The following is an 18,427-nucleotide window of genomic DNA, read 5'->3' as shown; positions in this document are numbered from 1 at the left end:
TTTCCAAACGAGTCATTATCCCGAAGCGGGGCACTATCTCCTTGAGGAGACACTTCGCTACGGATACTGCATCTGCCCTTCGAGTGGGGAAAGCCTCAACCCACCCTGAAAAAAGATCAACCAGGACAAGCAAGTGTTTTAGTCCTGTCACTGGTGGTAAGTCCATGAAGTCCATCTGGACCACAGCAAATGGGTACTCAGGCAGTTTGCAATGTCCCATAGCTTGTGGTTTGACTGCTCCTTGGTGATTGTACCGTTGACACAATTCACACTGTGCAGTGACGGTCTTCGCAGCTGCATGGACCCCCGGAGCAAAAAACAACTTCTCCATTTGAGCCACTAATCCCCCCTTTCCCAGGTGCGAGGCCAGGTGGAGTGCCTGGGAAACCTGAGGGAGGAGTTGTCTTGGGAGAACCGGACGACCGTCCGGGCTGACGTAGAGGTTGTCCTCATTTAGGTGGCATCCAATGGATTTCCAACGGCTAACTTCGGCCGGGGGCGTCGTCTGCTGGGCAGAGAGCAAAACGGCTGGCGTCACTGGTTGCAGTAGCAGGGGTGCCAAAAAAGGAAAAGGGGCTGGAGCCCCACAGAGGGCAGCATGACGGGCCGCCGAATTGGCTGCAGCATTTCCCTTGGAAACCTCGTCCGAGGCGCGGGAGTGGCCCTTACAGTGTGTAACCGAAACAGCTGCAGGAAGTTGAATAGCCTCTAACAAGGCAGAAATCAAGGCAACATGGGAGATCTGAGAGCCACTGGAGGTAAGGAACCCACGATGCTTCCAAAGTTGTCCAGTAGAGTGGCATACCGAAAAGGCATATTTGGAGTCAGTATAGATGGCCACAGTTTTGTTTTCAGCTAATTGACAGGCCCTAACAAGCGCCACAAGTTCTGCTGCTTGCGCTGACTTTTGTGTAGGTAAGGCATGCGCTTCAAGCGTTGCCATCAGGGTAACAATTGCATAGCCAACTCGTAAGGCCCCAAACTCGTCCCGACAGGCGGAACCATCACAAAATAATTGGAGGTCAGGATTCTGCAATGGAATATCAGAGAGGTCAGGACGAGGCGTGGAGATCAAATCCACCACGTGGAGGCAATTATGAGGTTCCCCATCCTCAGGCAGAGGCAAAAGGGTTGCAGGATTCAGGACTTCGCAGCGGCGTAGGGTAACAGCCTGATTGGCGAGCAAGGCCAATTCGTACCTGGTCAGTCTGGCTGCTGTGAGGTGCTGCGTGGATCCACGATTAAGAAGTGCTGCAACGGCATGAGGCACTTGAACTAGAAGAGGGTGGCCCAAGGTAAGCCCCGAAGCTTTCTCGACCAACACAGCAGCAGCCGCAACAGCGCGGAGACAGGGCGGAAGACCCTGAGCCACTGGGTCAAGAAGGACCGAAAAATAAGCCTCCGGTCGCTGGCCAGGCCCAAAGGGCTGAGTTAGTACACCAGACGCCGTGCCAGATTGTTCATGGCAAAATAAGGTGAAAGGCTTTGCGTAATCCGGTCTGCCCAGGGCTGGTGCAGAAGTTAATGCTTGTTTGAGGGCGGTAAGGGCGTTGTTGTGTAGAGTCGTCCATGGTAAGGGTTCGGGAACGGAATCCAGCAGCAAATCGGTGAGGGGGTGCACTAACTCCGCATAAGCCGGAATCCAGGCTCTACAATAGCCACTTGCTCCCAGTAACTGGCGGAGTTGCTTTTTAGTGGTAGGCCTTGGCATACTCAGAACGCTTTCAATCCTGTCCTGAGTAAGTGCAGTAGAAGCATATGAAATACGATGCCCCAAATATTCCACCTCGGGTTGGGCAAACTGTAGCTTGGAGAGTGCCACCTTGTGACCTTTTTCGGCCAATGCAAAAAGAAGGATTCGAGTGTCCTGTACACAGGCAGCCTTGGCTGTAGAGCACAATAACAGATCATCAACGTATTGAATCAAAGAAGAACCCATAGTCAACGAAATAGAGTCCAGATCTCGCTTTAAATACTGGCTGAAGATGGTAGGGCTCTCCCTGTAGCCCTGAGGGAGGCGGGTCCATACGTATTGACATCCGTCAAAGGTAAAGGCAAATAGGAACTGTGAGTCTGGGTGCACAGGGATGCTGAAAAATGCTGAAGACAGATCAATCACAGTAAAATAAGTAGCCCCTGGGGGAATAGCAGTTAAAATAGTTGCTGGATTGGGAACAACCGGAGCTCTCGGGATCACAATAGCATTAATCAGTCGGAGGTCATGCACGAAACGGTAAACCGGTTTGCCATCGGGGCCAGGCTTGGGTTTCTTAACAGGAAGAATAGGTGTATTGCAAGGGCTGGTAGCCTCCTTAATGATTCCTTGAGTTAAAAGCTGTTGTAGGACTGGCCGAATGCCCTCTATGGCCTCTTTAGGCAATGGATATTGCATTTTTCGGGGCAGAGGGACATCTGTACGGTAATTGATATACACCGGTTCTGCTGACTTTAAAAGTCCAGTTTCAGTGGACGCCGAGGCCCACAATGCTTCAGGAATATCAGATAACTCAGCAGGGACAAAGGGGGCGGTGGGTGTAGTGGCTAACAATGCCATTACCGTAGCTTCAGGGACCGAAGTAGGGACTGAGAGATATAGCCCCTCCGGGCTGCAAGTTATAGTTGCTCGTAGTTTACATAACAGATCTCTACCTAATAAATTTGCAGGACAGGAAGTTGCAATTAAAAAGCTATGATCCTCTGATAACGGGCCAAGCTGGACCGTTTGCTCCGCAGTTAGAGGAAGGGCGCACACGGTGCCACCAACGCCTATAGCTTTTACGGTTGCAGAAGTGGTAGGAAGGGTGGGGTCCTGTAGAGTACTTCTATCTGCCCCGGTGTCGATTAACATTGAATAAGTTTTTCCTCCCACCACAACTGGAAGCTCCGGGTGGTTTGCATCCAACTGCACTGTCCAAGAAGCGGAGGGGGTTCCTGGCGAGGGGGACGAAGCATTGTGGGTGGCTAGCTTTCAATCAGTACTTCCTTTTTCTCCCCCCCTTTCCTGTACCCTCTGGTAGGCTTGCATAAGAGGGTCAGCTGGCTGGAGGGGGTAATTTGGGCACTGGGCAGCCCAGTGTCCTTTTTGTCGGCACCGCCGGCACTCATCTGGCCCTGCCCTCCCGGGCCGTGGCTGGAAGCTCTGACCTTGTGATCCCCATCCCTGGGTAGAGCTGCCTCCTCTTCCGCCTCGTCCCCGAAAGCCTCCCCTCCTGCGGCTTGCATCCCGTCCCCGAGAGCCATCTTGGAAACCTTGCAACTGCAGATTAAGGAGCTTTTCGGACCTCCTAGTGTCTAATTCCTTCCTATTCCTCCAGGCATGGGCTGCTAACCCCACCACCTCCTCCAGCGTTTTGTTTTCATAAGCTGGTTGACTACACACATACTTCCAAGCGAATGGTAATAAATTTTTTACATACTGGCCGATCACTTGTGTTTTCGCTACAGGGGAGGTTGGATCTAAGCCGCCGTGGTTTTTCAAAACCTTACAAAGGCGGTGGAAGAATTCCCCTGGGTGCTCATCGTGCTTTTGAACACATGCATCTACTTTTCCCCAATCATACACAGGCTTAGACATATCCTCTAATGCTTCTAAGATTCGCTTTCTCATTTTATCCCACTCTTGAACGGTCTCTGGAACATCCCAATCCATTTCAGGTTTCTCTTGCGGATAAGCCGCCCTGCCTTGCACCGTCTCTCTAGCTTTCTTATACACCGTTTCCTTCTCACCCTCGCTTAGCACTTGATTTAAAATCATTTCCACATCGTCATAATTACAATTATACATTGTGAAAATACCCTTTAACTTTTTAATAAATTCTTCCGGACACTGTCGAAATGAGGGAAAAGTAGATGACCAATTCATTAGATCCGTGCTGGTAAAAGGGACATACACCATCTGTGTCCCCCCCCTACCGCTCGGCAGTTGTCGCATAGGCATTTGGACTGCACTAGCTATTGCAGCTCCAAAAACTTTTGCCTTAGGGGTGCCTAGAGAACCATGAGACCGGGTCTTTGCAGGGGTTGCATCACTGGGGTGTCGCGGATCAGGACGTGTCAACCCCCTGGTAGAGGTGCCAGCCTCCGGATCGCCCCCCCGCTCTGCGTTAATTGTGGGGGTATTGGTAGCTAGTGGGAGAGTGGGACCGCTCCTTTCCCCGGTTGGGGGAGTGGGTGCATCAGGGTCAGGCTGCGGTACCCCACCCCATAGCCAGCTACATTCTTCCAATGGTATAGGATCCCCCGCTTCTTTCAATGGGAGTTGGGGATAAATAGACTTTGACGTTTTTAGCTTCTGGTCAGCATGACTAGATTCTGGATTGTATGGTGGGGGCCGCATGGCTTTAAGTTTTTCTACCTCAGCACGTAAACTAGTAGTTACACTGGCACTTTTGCGCCGTTCGGCCTCCCTTATCCATACATCAGAATACTTAAGTTGCCGCGGTTGTAAATCATACAATACTTTTCGTAATTGAACAATGTTATGTAACTCAAATGTTCCTTCCCCCGGCCAGCGATTTCCTGGTTCCGGGTCGTCTTGCGTCATTCCCACCCAGGGACCTTGACACAAAAATATAAACTTATACAAAGCTTTGTTGCCATCCGATTGTAAGGCCTTGATATCCCTATCATAATGTTTTAACATATAGCCCAGAGGCGTAGAAGGATCAACAGTTCTACTGGACCCCCCCCCATCTTTTCCCAAAGACGGGACCCCCGGCTGTTGTCTAGACAATCACAAAGGAAAAATTCAGAACTCACCAAGTTCCCACCGGCCGGTGTTCACCAATAGGTCCGGACCCTAGTGCCTTCGGGATGCCTTATTTTGCCGAAGCGGCGGGTGGAAGCGAGACGGGAAGCCTTCAGGGTTAAAGCAACCCGGGTGCCGGCAAGAAGGATTCAGAGTCCCGACCGTCCACCGGTCCGGAGAAGAGGCGATCCCGGACGAGCCCCCAAATTGTTAGGGAAAAAGGGTTCCCCTCCCGTCTAGGGTTAGGAGGGTAGCCTTCCCTGGACTTCTGTATTAGCCAAACAAAACACAGAGTCTTGGCTCTTTGATAAAGTGAGGCACTTTATTGCTAGCGAATACGACAGCTGAAGGGCTCACCAATTCCTTTTCAGAGGAAAATGGTGAAGCCCCGAACAAAGAACAGGGATGAGCTTTTATAGCTTGGTTTAACATACATTGTGATATCTCTTCCAGTTCAAACCGGTTAACCCAGTCTGTTTGAAGTTCTGGGGTAGGTAAGAGCATGGAGGCTTATCTGTATAAGGAATTCTCTCCCCAAAAGCAGGGAGTGCAGGTTACACACAGTTCGCATTCTTTCTATCCATAAACAAAGTAGAAAGGACAGATAAGCATAGAAAAAAGACAGCAGCGTAGCTTTACATGATTATAGGGTCGCTTTCTGGGTTTTTTTCCCTATCACTACAATATGTTTAGTATTCTAACTCTGGCCCAGCAAAGTACTTAAGTATGTGATTAGCTTTATGTTCTCAAATCATGAGATTTGTTTAAAAAAACATTAAATTTAGGGTTCTTTTTATTTGCCTTTTGGGTTTTGAGCCTTTAAGATATGCATGTTCATGCTTTAATCCACAATGAGGAGGGTTAAACTTTTTTCTAAAATGAAAACAGATTCTCACTTAATCTCAGGAATTCAGGAGCAAGGGTTTAAAAAAAACACCAAATAGAGTGACCAGATGTCCCAATTTTATAGGGACAGTCCCAATATTTGGGGCTTTTTCTTACACAGGCACCTATTACCAACCTGTCCCGATTTTTCACATTTGCTCTCTGGTCACCCTAACACCAAGTGTCAAAGAGATTTATGATAAAAATCACAAGAGTTAGCAACAGGGCTGGCAGGATCAAGACCAGAATGAAACTGATGCAGGTCCTGATACAGTTGCTTTGTAGCATCTGTCCCAGCCTCCTTCCTCCATTACTAGTGATGCTGTGTTTGAAGCATCTCTCCTTCTCTTGCAACACTGTCTTGAAATAAAAACTTTTTGCAGGAAACTTATTGACTTACTTACACACACACACACCCCCCTTAAACCTGAAACAAAATTAATTTCCCTTTCCATTCAAATGTGAAAAAATAAAATAGCCACTGGCAGGGACTGATTTTCCATCTTTCGGGAATTTTCTACAGTATTTTGCTCACTCGCTCTCTCTCTGATGAGCATATTGGTAAATAGCGATTCATTGCCCACAAAGAATATTAACTTGCCACACTTTTGAAAACATTGATCTATGTTTTAGGTTAGTTGCTTTGGCATACTTTGAGTTTTGTTCAGGTCTTGCTGTCTTCAAGTTTGTTAGAAGAATTAGAATTCCTTTTTAATCTTATTACTCTCTCTCTGGGACCCAGTGCTAAGGGATTTCTGAATTCATTCATCAATTAAGCTAAGTTTTTGTCTTACAACAATATGGAACTTACTGATACTTTATAGGTAACAGCATAATTTAAACAAATTACAGACGCTGAATGTGCAATGTGAAGATAAAACTGCATTAGCCTCTTATTACACAGTGGGCCATACTGGCCCCCATAAGGGTTAATCTCATAAAAAAGACTGGACATTTAGTACCTTTACACTCCAAGGGGCAGATCCTCAGCTGGTGTAAGTCAGTATAGCTCCGTTGATGTTGATTATGTCAATTTACACCAGCTGGAGATCTATTTCTTTAAAGAATTTCTGTGCATCATTCAAGGGGAGCTAGGGATTCCCCTACCCTGGAACTGCCATTTATTTTCAGCTTTACAGAAACCACGTTTTTGAGGGATCCCCAAATGCTAGCACCATTCGCACAGTGACCATGTGCATCTACACTGCCTTCCAGCAGCTATCAAGCCTTGCTCCTCTCCCCACCAACTTCCTTGACAGACTGATTGCCATGGAGCAGTACTGTGCTTGGATAAGGCATCTTCACTGTACCGTGTTTGAGAATGCCTGCCTTCCTGACAATCTCCATCCCCATATTCCCCTCTGCCAAAATATGTGGGGGAAAGGGTCTAGGCCTCCATGTATTTGAGTTACTTCCTTTAAGCATATGTAGAGGAAGCCAGTATCCTACACCAAATCTGATCCCTCATTTCTGCCTCTCAGGCTTGTTGCCCCAAACTCCCAGATTAGGGCTGATGAAAAATTTTCCCCTCTAAACTTTTTACCCCAGTGGAAAATTAGGTTTTCAGCTAAACAGCAATTTTCATAAACAAGTGTCTGCTTGCCTCAAACTTTTTTCCAATTTTTCCATCAGAAAACCAAAAAAACCCAAATTGCTTTTTTGCTTCTTTTGTTGTTTTCAGCTGAAATTTTCAACAAAAAGTCTGAAACAAACTTTTTAACCAGTGCTATAAATTATTGTCTTCTTTAATAACAGGTGATATTTAAATAGAAGGTTGTTAGATACTCTGTCTCAATTTATTTCTGCAATGACTGGGGGTCAGATACTGTTATACCCAGGCACTCTGAGGATTTTCTCATAACTCCTCATATCAGGGTAACATGTCAGCAAATAATAAAATTACCTAAAAGTACAGACTCTGAATCCTGAGCTACTGTATTTTGAGTGACGTACCATTCTGTGAATAGCTGGTGAGAGTCAGATAAAGATAAAATTAAAAACAGAATAATTTCTAAATGAATTATTATTATGAATTATTATTTCAGAAATCTGGGAACCAAGACCTCCTCTCCCCCTCCTCTCTCTCACACACACACACACACGCACGCTAAAAATGATTTATTTAATGCATTTTGTAAGTAAATTCTTAACAGATGGACAGAGCACAGAAGGGTAGCACTAGGGAGTCAGCAGGTGGACAGAGAAGCCAGGAATGGACTGGCGCTGATCAGATTAACAAACCCAAATATCTTGAGACGAGCACAAGCTGCCCAGAGTATAGACAGGCACTGACCAAATAAACAAGCTAAAATAACTTAGAAATGTGGAGATTTCATGGTCCTATTTCCCAAACCCAGGGACCTGCCTGATGGTCAGTGCTGTGCCACAAAGCCTTTAGAATGTTTACTCTTCTGCTTTCTTTCTCTGTCAGGTCAAGGAAGAGGAGACTGGGCAATGGGAGGCAAAGGCTGAGAATGATTCCTAGGACCTGTGACAGTCAGGGCCCCCACCCTCCAACACACACCCCTCTCTCTCTGCCTTGACCTGATAGGGAAAGCAGGCAGAAAAGTAAACATTCTAAAGGCTGGATATGTAGAACAACTTTTTGCTACTCCAAATGTAACTGATTCCCATCCACCATTATCAAATTTCCATACATAGGGCCAGCCTAAGGAGGTTTGAGTGAGATGATTGTTTAAGTTATTTGCTATAAATGACTTATTTACAGTGTGTGTGTAGGTACAAGTAAAAGTTTTTACTGCATGGAGGTGTATCTCTAGGTTCTCTTCATCCCCGCTTCCTTTTGAGGAAATGGATTCTACCTCCTTGATCATTTCTGATGGACCTATCAGTTTCAAGGCTGTCTTTGTAAGGGGAAAGGCAAGCAATTTAAGTTTAAAAAATGAAAAGCTGAGATTCTCTTACACATTTCTAGTTGCTCCATTGGAGGATGCTCATGTCTGAGGTCTTCACGTGGAAGAGTATTTTGACCTCTCAGGGACTACACCAAGCTAGTTTAAGTTTTACCCCTTTAGTTTGTCTGCTTGTTTACATTTTGGTGCCAATAAATCATCAAATACCAAGCCATAAAGTTGGGTTCTTGCTCATTTACAAGCTTACTACATGTGGTGCCCAGCAATTAAATGTGCTGTTGGCTTTTTGCAGCTGTGCTAACTATAAGGTTGTGCTTTAGTTTATTGTCAGGAAGGCTTACACATCTTCCATTATATAAAGCATTTGCTGTTTTGGAAGACTATTACAACAGGTTTTCTCTGGTCACTGACTGAAGAGAATTTAACCAGCTTTCTGGTCAAAATGTAGGTATAATTGTGATTGACAATTCACATTAGCAGTCAATTTTTAAAGGAAAATACTAGCATATTAAAGATGCCATCAACTTTAAATTTAGTCAATTACAAAAAAAGATTTAAAAGTAGTTTCAAATACTACAGCTGCTGCTTGGTCCTCCTGCTGATTTTCATGCTGGATAGGCACAATTTTACTATTTTTTTAAAAAAAGTTTTTCTATCCCTGTCGCAGGGCAATGACTCACAGCTCTGGTGCCTCCTGCTGGTTGTCCAGGGAATTAGCTCTTTTCAGCAAGGAGCACCCTCTGCCAGTCAGTGTCTCGCCTGCCGCTGGCCCTGTGCCCCTCCCAGACCCTGGTGCCATTCTAGTTCAGGGTTCTCCCCCTGGCAGTACACCCTCAGTCTGGGTCTCCCCTCCCTGGGGGAACCCCCAACCCCATAGCCCTCCCTTGCCTCAGTGGCTACTATCAGTTATTGTCCAGCCCCTGCTCCCTGGGGCAGCCTGTACTACTCATCATTAGCAGGAGGGGGGGAAATCAGACCAGCTGCCCCTGTCTAAGTCTGGGCTTCTCCTCTGCAGCCTTAGTATCCTTTTGTGGGCCTTTACCTCAGTCTGCAGCTCTGCTAGGCTGGAGCTCCCCAGCTCCCTCTGCCCTTCCCCAGCACTGTTTGGCTCTAGATACCCTCCTCAGTTTCCCAAGCACCCAAGTCCTCCTCTCATCATGTAGCTAGAGAGAGTGTCTCTCTCCTTCTAGCCCACTGACCTCTTATAAGGGCCAGCTGGGCCCTAATTATGCAGGCTACAGCTGTAGCTGTTTTCCCAAACAGCCCAGCTTGTTCCCTCTCAGCCCTCTCCTGGGCTGTTCTAAGGGCAGGAGTGGGTGTCTACCCTGCGACAGGAAGGAGAGGTCAGTGTGCTGGAGGCTGCCCTGCTGGCTGGAGCTCTCTCCCCTCCCTGGGCTGTTGCTGTTGGCTGGAGCGCTCTCTCTCTCTCCCTGGAGGGCCGCTGCTGGCTGGACCCCTTCTGGGAGCCACTACTGTTGCTGCTGTGGGAAGGGGGGGCCTTTCTGGCCTGCCCCCTATCCCCTCCCCTCTGGAGGGAGGAGAAGCAAGGACCCCACCACCGTTGTCACCTCTTCTGCCTGGGCCCTCACCTGGCTGGCCGCCGCCCGCTTGCTGCTACTGCTCCTAAGCTTGCTGCCTCGTCGAGGAGGAGGAAGACCGCTGCGAGGAACTGGGGAGGGGGTTGGTTATTGGACTGAGTGACTTTAACGGCTGTGCTCTTGGGGTGGTGGTAGCCTTCTTGCTGGGGTGGGGGGCTTGGGGAGAGGCGTGGAGCCCTCCCCCAGTCCTGCTGCCACCCGCCACATCTTCCTTCACCATCATCACCACCACCACCACCCCTTTTTGCCACTGCCCCCTCCACCAACCCAGCTGACCCTCAACACCTGCTGCTTGCCCCTCAACGGGGCTGCTTGTTTCTTTGCCCACCACCATCTGGGATTGTTTCCAGCAGCGAGCAAGGACTGGAGTGAGCCCCACAAGCACTCATGGGTGCATTCCTCCCCTCTTTTTTTTTTGGACTTGGACCCCCCCTCCCTCAGTTGCATGTGGGTGGGGGGCCTCCCTGTTACCCCCCCAGCCCAGTTCCCCCCCCCCAAAGCTCCCTAGAAGAATTTTCCCTGGTTGTTTACCTGTCCCACCCTGGCCCCATCCTAGGTTCCTGGGTTTGTTAGTGTGCCTGGACCACCCCAACCCTTGCAAGTTTGTTACTTCACCTGCCCCGCCCTTCCCCAGGAGTTTGGTGCCCCCCCCACACTTGTGCTCTACTCGCCCCGCCCTCAGTTGTTTGTTGTTCCCCCTGACTCCCACTGACCCCTGCCCCACCCAACCTGCAGTTTGGTGTGCCCATGTCCCTTTTCAGAGCGCTTGTGCCCTCCCCCCCCTTTTTAAGTTGTTTATCCTGATCACTGCACCTCCCTTGATGCAATTGTAGTCCTTCCCCATCCGAGTGCAGCTGGAGGAGCCGGTGCCCCGCCCTGCGCCCGTGATTGTCCGCCTCTCCTTTGTTGTCCCTGTGTCCTCCTGTTAGGCCCCTCCTCCCCTGTCTGCAGCCTAGCAGAGAGGAGTGGTTGCTTCTTCCCTTCCCCCGGTGCCCCTCTACAGCTCCCCCCCGCCCACACTGGTACCCTCCTTCCTGCATACAGTCTAGCAGGGTGGAGTGGTTAGCCCTGTCCCACCTTCCCTATTCCCAATACCCTGTTTGCTGGACCCTCCTCCCCTGCCTGTCTAGTGGGGAGGAACAGTTGTCTATTGTTCCACCCCCGATTTAGGGCCTCCTCCTGCCTCTTTCCACGATGGAGGAGGACCCTTCCCCGGCCCCACCCGGCCCCTGCTCCTGTCCCTACTGTTCCCATAGTTCCTCCCTTGCCCACCCCAGCAGCTACCCTCTAGGCCACCACGAGCCTAGTCTCCGCCGCTGCCATGGCTGTGCCTTCCACTGGCAAAAAGGGCCAGGGCAATAAAAAAGGGCAAAGACCCCACCCAGAAAACTAAACCTCCCGTTGGCGGGGCTGCCCTCCCTGCCGCGGCCCTGACATCTGCCGTGGCCTGTTCCTGCCCAGCCGTTCCCTCCACCAGCTCTGGGGGCGCTCCATCTCCAGCCCCCAGAGCGTACACCCAGGTGGCCACTGCTCCTCCGTATGCCGCCGCGCCATCTGCCCCGACTGCCGCCTCTGGTACCATTCCTGGAGGCCGGGGCCCCTTCCCCTCGCTGACCAGGAGGCACGGTGTCCACTGCCTCCTAGTGTCTGCCTCGCCCCATGTTGAAACGTACGTGCGGGCGTTGGTGAGGGTGGTAGGGCCCACGGCCATCGTGGTGGTCCCCAAGATGTATGGTAACGTTGTGTTCTTCCTAGCGTCGGAGGCCACCACTCAGGAGGCGGTAGAGAAGGGCATGGTGGTGGGAGGCATGTTTGTTCCTCTAGAACCCCTGGAGGACTTGGGCGTACGGGCTTGACCTCCGTCCCACCCTTCCTGTCCAACGTTGCCCTGTTGCCTGCCCTCTCCACCCTGGGGAAACCCATATCCGTCATCAGCCCTCTCCTGTTGGGCTGCAAGGACCCCGCCCTTGGCCCCGTTCTGTCCTTCCACCAGCAGATGCAGATTCAAGTGCCGCCGGTGGCACGTGGTGCTCGAGGGGTCCTTCTTGGTGCCCTATCAGGGGGCCCATTACTGGATCCATTATTCGATGAAGGCCCAGTGCTTTCTCTGCCGGGCAACGCAGCACGTCTGGAAGGACTGCCCCCTGGCCTGACCCGGCCTGGAGGAGCATCCGGGACCCCTGAGACCTGGGAGGGCGCCAGCCCTGTCATCGCTGGTGACCCTGGCAGCCCTGCTGCCACTGCCGCTGCCCCTCCTCCCGTGGAGGAGAGGGCAGCAAGACCTCTGCCGGCTGAGGGAGAGGGCCCACCCCAGGGGGAGGATTCCCTTCCTCCCGTTGTCCCGCCCTTGCCACCCTGAGCCCCAAAATGATCGCACTTGGCCCTGCCCCTGCTGACCGGCCCTCCACCTCCACTTCGGAGGGCTGGGTGCTTGTCTGGAGGAAGCGCAGTGCCTGTAAATCGTGGGCTCGATCCCTCCCCTCCAACAAAGAAGGAGAGGAGGCCCCCCCGAAAGATGTTGCGGGGGGTTGACACTGTTACATCTTCTGCCGCGCCCCTGGATGGATCCCAGCAGGAGACGCCGGCCATGGCAGCAGACGGAGATGCCACCGCCTCCCTTGTTGATTCCCCTCCCGAGGAGGCCTCTGTAGGAGTTCCCTCGGCCCCTTTGCCATCTGTGCCCCGCACCGCTGTCGATACCGGGGCTATTACTGCCCCGGTTTCTGGCGGGGAGGACTCTGGGGCCGCGGGGACTGAATTTACTTCCATATTTGAGGAGATCGAGGCCCTGGGTCTGACCCTGGTCACCCAGGGGGAGGATGACACCCCCCCCACCAGTGGGCCTCGATCTGGGCGGCGGCTCAGTTCCACCGCCCCCTCCTCCTCCTCCCTGCCCCTCACTCCCAGCTGTAGCCCCCACTCTGGTCCTGGGGGCATGCCTGGCTCTCCCTATTTGCCCGGCCGTGGATGGCACCTCACCTGAGACCGCCAAGCCCCCAGAGGCGACAACCGATGCCGAGCGGTCAGGCCCCGGGCCTGTGGGCATACCCTCTACCACCCGGACGGAGCAGTTGGCTTCCCCTCCGGAGGGGGACTCCACTGAAGTTTCCATAGTGCCTGACGCCATGGCTGCGGGAGACGTTTCTTGCCGCTCCCATGCCCGACGTTAGTGAAGGCCCCTCTCTAACCCCTGTCCCTTTGTCCCCCAATCCCGGCCTAGAGGAGCCGCACACAGATAGCCTGGCTGCCGGGGACCATGAATCCATCAGTGTCCCCACTCCTGCTCCTACCCCTGCTCCCGGCCCCTCTCCCGCCCCGGTCCCAATATTGGCCCTTGTGCCTGATCCCGCCCCTTCTTCTGTCCTCGTCCCTGGCCCCGTCCCTGCCCCGATCCTATTTCAGTTCCCCATGAGTTGCTCGCTCCCTTCCCCGCCACTGCCCATGTTATTGCCGTCCCCGAGGTTGTCTCGTTTCCTCTGTCTACGGACAATTCTCAGGGGGATGTTTTCATGTACCCTCTTCCCAACATCATGGGGGCTGCATTATTCCCTCCGCCGCCCCCTCCTGTGCCGGGGATGGGGATGGGCTGCCCGGCGCAACTGCGCCAGGGTTCCGCTCCATGCTTGCCCATCTCTGCAGCCCGCAAAGATCTTTTAAGGGCCTCACCAAAGGACGGCAGCAGGTTGGCTGGCACGTCCCCTGCTGCGCTGAGGGAAGAGCTGCGCCGTTTCCTGCTGGACACCCGTGGCTCGAAGGGCAAGGTGCAGCTCACCCTCCAGCACTGGGGGGACTTCCACCACGTCCTCTGGGCCATGAAGGGCCTTTTGGGGGAGGGGAGAGGGACCAGGAGGCAGGGCCTCGCGGCCTATCAGCGGGCCCATAAATTCCGTGACTCCCTGATGACCTTTGGGGTTGAACATGGGTTCTTGCGGGGCCAGCTGGAGGCCGTCGATCACCCTGCCCATGAGGATTCGCCCCAGCCTTCTCTATGAAGGACACCATTTTTGCTACGCTGAACACTAGGGGCTGTAGCGTGGGTCTCCACAGGAGCCAGGTGCTCTCCTTCCTTCGGGAAGGGGGGTACTCTGTGATCTTCCTGCAGGAGACCCACAGGGCTCCAGCCATCGAGGCTAGCTGGCGGCTGGAGTGGGGGAACGAGGTTCACTTTAGCCACCTCGGCATCCATTCGGCTGGGGTGGCCACACTGTTCTCCCGCGAGCTACAGCCCAAGGTGCTGGGGGTAGCCGAGGTCCTGCCGGGTCACTTGTTGCACATCTGGGCCTGCATGGAGGGGCTGAGATTAAACCTGGTCAACATTTATGCCCCGAATGCAGGCCCAGAACTTGTGCGTTTCTATGGCAGGCGTCGGCCTTCCTCGGCACTCCGGATCCTCACAAGTGCCTGGTCCTGGGCGGGAACTTCAACACCACCCTCAAGGACCGGGACCGCTCAGGAGTCGAGACATCCCAGGCAGCCGCAGGCGTCCTCAGGGAGATCATGGATCATCAATCCCTGGTGGACGTCTGGCGCGACCACCACCCGGACGATAATGTTACCTTTACTTATGTCCAGGTGGAGGAGGATCAGTCGCGCCGCTCCCGGTTGGACCACATTTATATTTCGCGTTTCCATCTGGCACAAGCCCACGCCTCTGGAGTGTGGCCGGCCCTGTTCTCGGGTCACCACTTGGTGACCGTGACAGCCTCTCTCAGTTCGGAGAGGCCGGGGTCGGCCTATTGGCATTTCAATAACAGCTTGCTGGAGGACGTGGGCTTCATGGCGTCCTTCCGGGAGTTCTGGCTGGCCTCGCGGGGCAGCGGTGTGCCTTTCTCTCAGCAAGGCGGTGGTGGGATGTGGGGAAGGTGAGTGCATGGCTCTTCTGCCGCAACTACACCCGGGGCACCACCCAGCAGAGGGACGCGGTGATAGGCAGTTGGATCGGGAGGTCTTAGAGCTAGAAAGGCGTCTCGCCTCCAGCCCTGAGGGTCCAACCCTCCATGCAGTGTACCGGGAGGAGCTCCGGGCCCTGGAGGACCATCGAGCCCGGGGCACTTTTGTTCAATCCCGCAACCGCCTCCTTCGGGAGATGGATCGCGGCTCCCGCTTCTTCTACGCCCTGGAGAAAAGGAGGGGGGCCAAAAAGCCCATCACCTGTCTCCTGGCAGAGGACGAGGACCCCCCCTCATGGATCAGGAGGAGATGCATGGAAGGGCCAGGTACTTCTACGCTAGCCTTTTCTCCCCCGATCTGACCTACGCCGATGCCCGCAGGGTGCTCTGGACTCAACTCCTGATGGTCAGCGCGGGCGACCAAGACTGGCTGGAGCTGCCACTCTCTCTGGCCGAGCTCTCGGAAGCCCTCCGTCACCTGCCCACTAATAAATCTCTGAGCATGGACGGGCTAACCGTGGAGTTCTACTGCGTGTTCTGGGATGCCCTCGGCCCGGACCTTGCCATCGTATGGGCCGAGTCCTTGCAAAGCGGGGTCCTCGCTCTCTTGTGCAGGTGAGCTGTGCTTGCCTTATTGCTGAAGAAGGGGGACCTCCGCGACCTACAGAATTGGCATCCCTCTCACTCCTCAGCACGGACTACAAGGTCATAGTGAAGGCCATCTTGCTGCGGCTGGGGTCCGTCCTGGCAGACGTGGTCCATCCTGACCAGACCTACACCATCCCGGGCCAGACCATCTTTGTATTTGGTCCGGGACCTCTTGGAGCTGGGGCGTAGGGATGGTCAGTCATTTGCCCTCCTGTCCCTCTTGTCCCTGGACCAGGAGAAGGTGTTCGACAGGGTGGACCATGGGTATCTCCTGGGCACCCTGTGGGTGTTCGGCTTCAGGCCCCAGTTTGTGGGCGTTCTCCAGGTGCTGTACGCCAACACGGAGTGTCTAGTCAGGCTCAACTAGACCCTGACCGAGCCAGTCAGCTTCGGGCGGGGAGTACGGCAGGGGTGCCAGCTGTATGCTCTGGCGATTGAGCCCTTCCTCCGCCTCCTCTGCTGGAGGCTGACGGGGTTGGCGCTTCAGGAGCCAGAGCTGTGGCTGGTCCTGTCGGAGTATGCCGATGACATGCTCCTCATGGTCCAGGACCCGGATGACCTGGTGCTGGTGGAGGCCTGCCCGGCCGTTTACTCGGCGGCCTCCTCTGCCTGGGTCAACTGGGTCAAGAGCTCTGGCCTGGTAGTCTGGGACGGGTGGCAGGCGAGCTCCCTCCCATCCGCGCTTCAAGCCATCTGGTGGAGTGTGGGTCTGCTGCTCTATCTTGGTGTTTATCTATCCGTCATGCATCCTTCTCCGCCGGAGAACTGGCAGGATTTGGAGGCCAGGATGGGTGAGCGGCTGCGGAGATGGACAGGACTACTCCGGTGTCTCTCCCTGCGAGGGAGGGCGCTGGTGCTGAACCAACTCGTCCTGTCCATGGTCTGGCACTGACTCAACACCCTGAGCCTGGCCCCAAGGATCCTGGCCAGGCTCCAGAGGATGGTTCTGGAGTTCTTCTGGCTGGGGCTGCACTGGGTCTCTGCAGGGGTTCTGAGTCTTCCTCTGGAGGAGGGAGGACAGGGCCTGGTTTGCTTGCACAGCCAGGTCCATGTCTTCCGCCTCCAGGCCCTGCAGAGACTTCTTTATGGTGCAGGTAGTCCGGCATGGAGCACGTTGGCGCGTGCCTTCCTCTGCCGCCTCCAAGGGCTCCGATATGAGCAGCAGCTCCTTTTTCTCTATCCGAGAGGCTTTCTGCGAGACCTCTCTGAGCTGCCGGCCTTCTACTAGGAACTCCTCCAGACCTGGAAGCTTTTTTCGGCGACCAGGTCATTTGTGGCCACCAAGGGAGCAGTCCTCCTCGCGGAGCCCCTGTTACACAACCTATCTATGTGTGCAAGTGGCAGAGTCTCCCTCGGTGTGTCGGAGGTTGGTCCTGGCACGAACCACCAGAATCGGAGATCTCCTGGACTACGATGGGGGATTGGGTGGAGTCCCATGTGCTCAGACGACGTATGGGGCTTTCCACCCTTCTGACCCCTAGGCACGTACTCCAGAAGGTGAAGGCTGCCCTGTCACCTGATTCTATCGCTTTTCTGCGGCGAGCCCTGTGAGAGGGCGTTCCCCGCCCATCCCTTACCCCTGACCATCTGGACATTTTTCTTGGGCCCCTGTTCCACAAGCCCCCCCGACCTCCCCACTCCCACACCCTGAGCCGGCTGCATACCCTGCAGCCGGTCCGGTTTCGAACCGCACCCATAAACCATCTGTACATGCTCGTGCTCCATACATTGTATTTCCTCACCCTCATGTCCCGCCCTGACACCAAATGGCGGGACTATCTTCCACCTAAAGAGGATGAGGAGCCCCAGTGGACCAGCCTTTATTCCACCTTGGTCCCACAGCCTGCTGGGGACATTAGTTGCCGGCTCCTTCATGGAGCCATGAGCACAGGCGTGCACCTGGCGCGGTTCACCCCTATACGTGAGGCCTGCCCCTTTTGCGGCGTGAGGGAGAACCTGGCACACACCTCGCTTGAATGTGCCAGGTTGCAGCCCCTATTCCAGCTCCTCCAGAACCTCTTGTTGAGGTTCTGGCTGCACTTTTCCCCACACTTGTTCCTCTTTGCACACCCTATCCGTGGCCCCATGAAGTCGTGAGACCTCCTCATCAACCTTCTCCTGGCTCTGGCCAAAGTCTCCATCTATAATACCAGGAGGAGGATGCTGGATGAGGAGGTGCTCTGCGACTGTGGGGCCTATTTCCATTCCTCTCTAGTTTCACGCATCCGGGCAGAGTTCCACTGGGCAGCGTCCACTGGCTCCCTTGACAGCTTTGAGGAGCAGTGGGTGCTGTCCGGGGTTCTCTGCTCTGTGTCCCCATCTGGTATCCTCGTTTTGAACCTCTGACCTTCACTCTGATCCCTGTTTTTCATTAGTTGTCCCCCTGTAATCAGTTGGTCCCTGGGTCCAGTGGTCCCTCCCGCTAGGCTGGGGGAGGGGCCTTTAGCAGTGGGCAGGCTTGCGCCCGCCCACTTCCCGGGTTTTCCAATACGACCCCGCCACAATCCCCCACTGCTATGTGATATGCAGAAACAACAGGTGATACTGACTAAGGCACCAATCCAGTGACGCATTTACACACTGCTTAGCTTGTATCACCTAAATAGTCCTATTCCGCTTCATGGGACTACTCCACATGTGCAAAGTGAACCAAGTGCATAAGTGGTTGCAGTCTCAAGGTCTAAGTGAGAATGGGGAGAAACTGTGAAACTGGCAATGCACAATGATTTGTCTAAAGAAACATTGTTTCTCTATTCTTTTTCTGTTATAATGATCCTAAATGTTACT

The sequence above is a fragment of the Lepidochelys kempii genome, chromosome 8, assembly GCF_965140265.1.
Source record: "Lepidochelys kempii isolate rLepKem1 chromosome 8, rLepKem1.hap2, whole genome shotgun sequence".
In the NCBI taxonomy this organism is placed as follows: Eukaryota; Metazoa; Chordata; order Testudines; family Cheloniidae; genus Lepidochelys; species Lepidochelys kempii.
The sequence above is the reverse complement of the archived record's forward strand: the minus strand, read 5'-3'. Positions refer to the sequence as shown.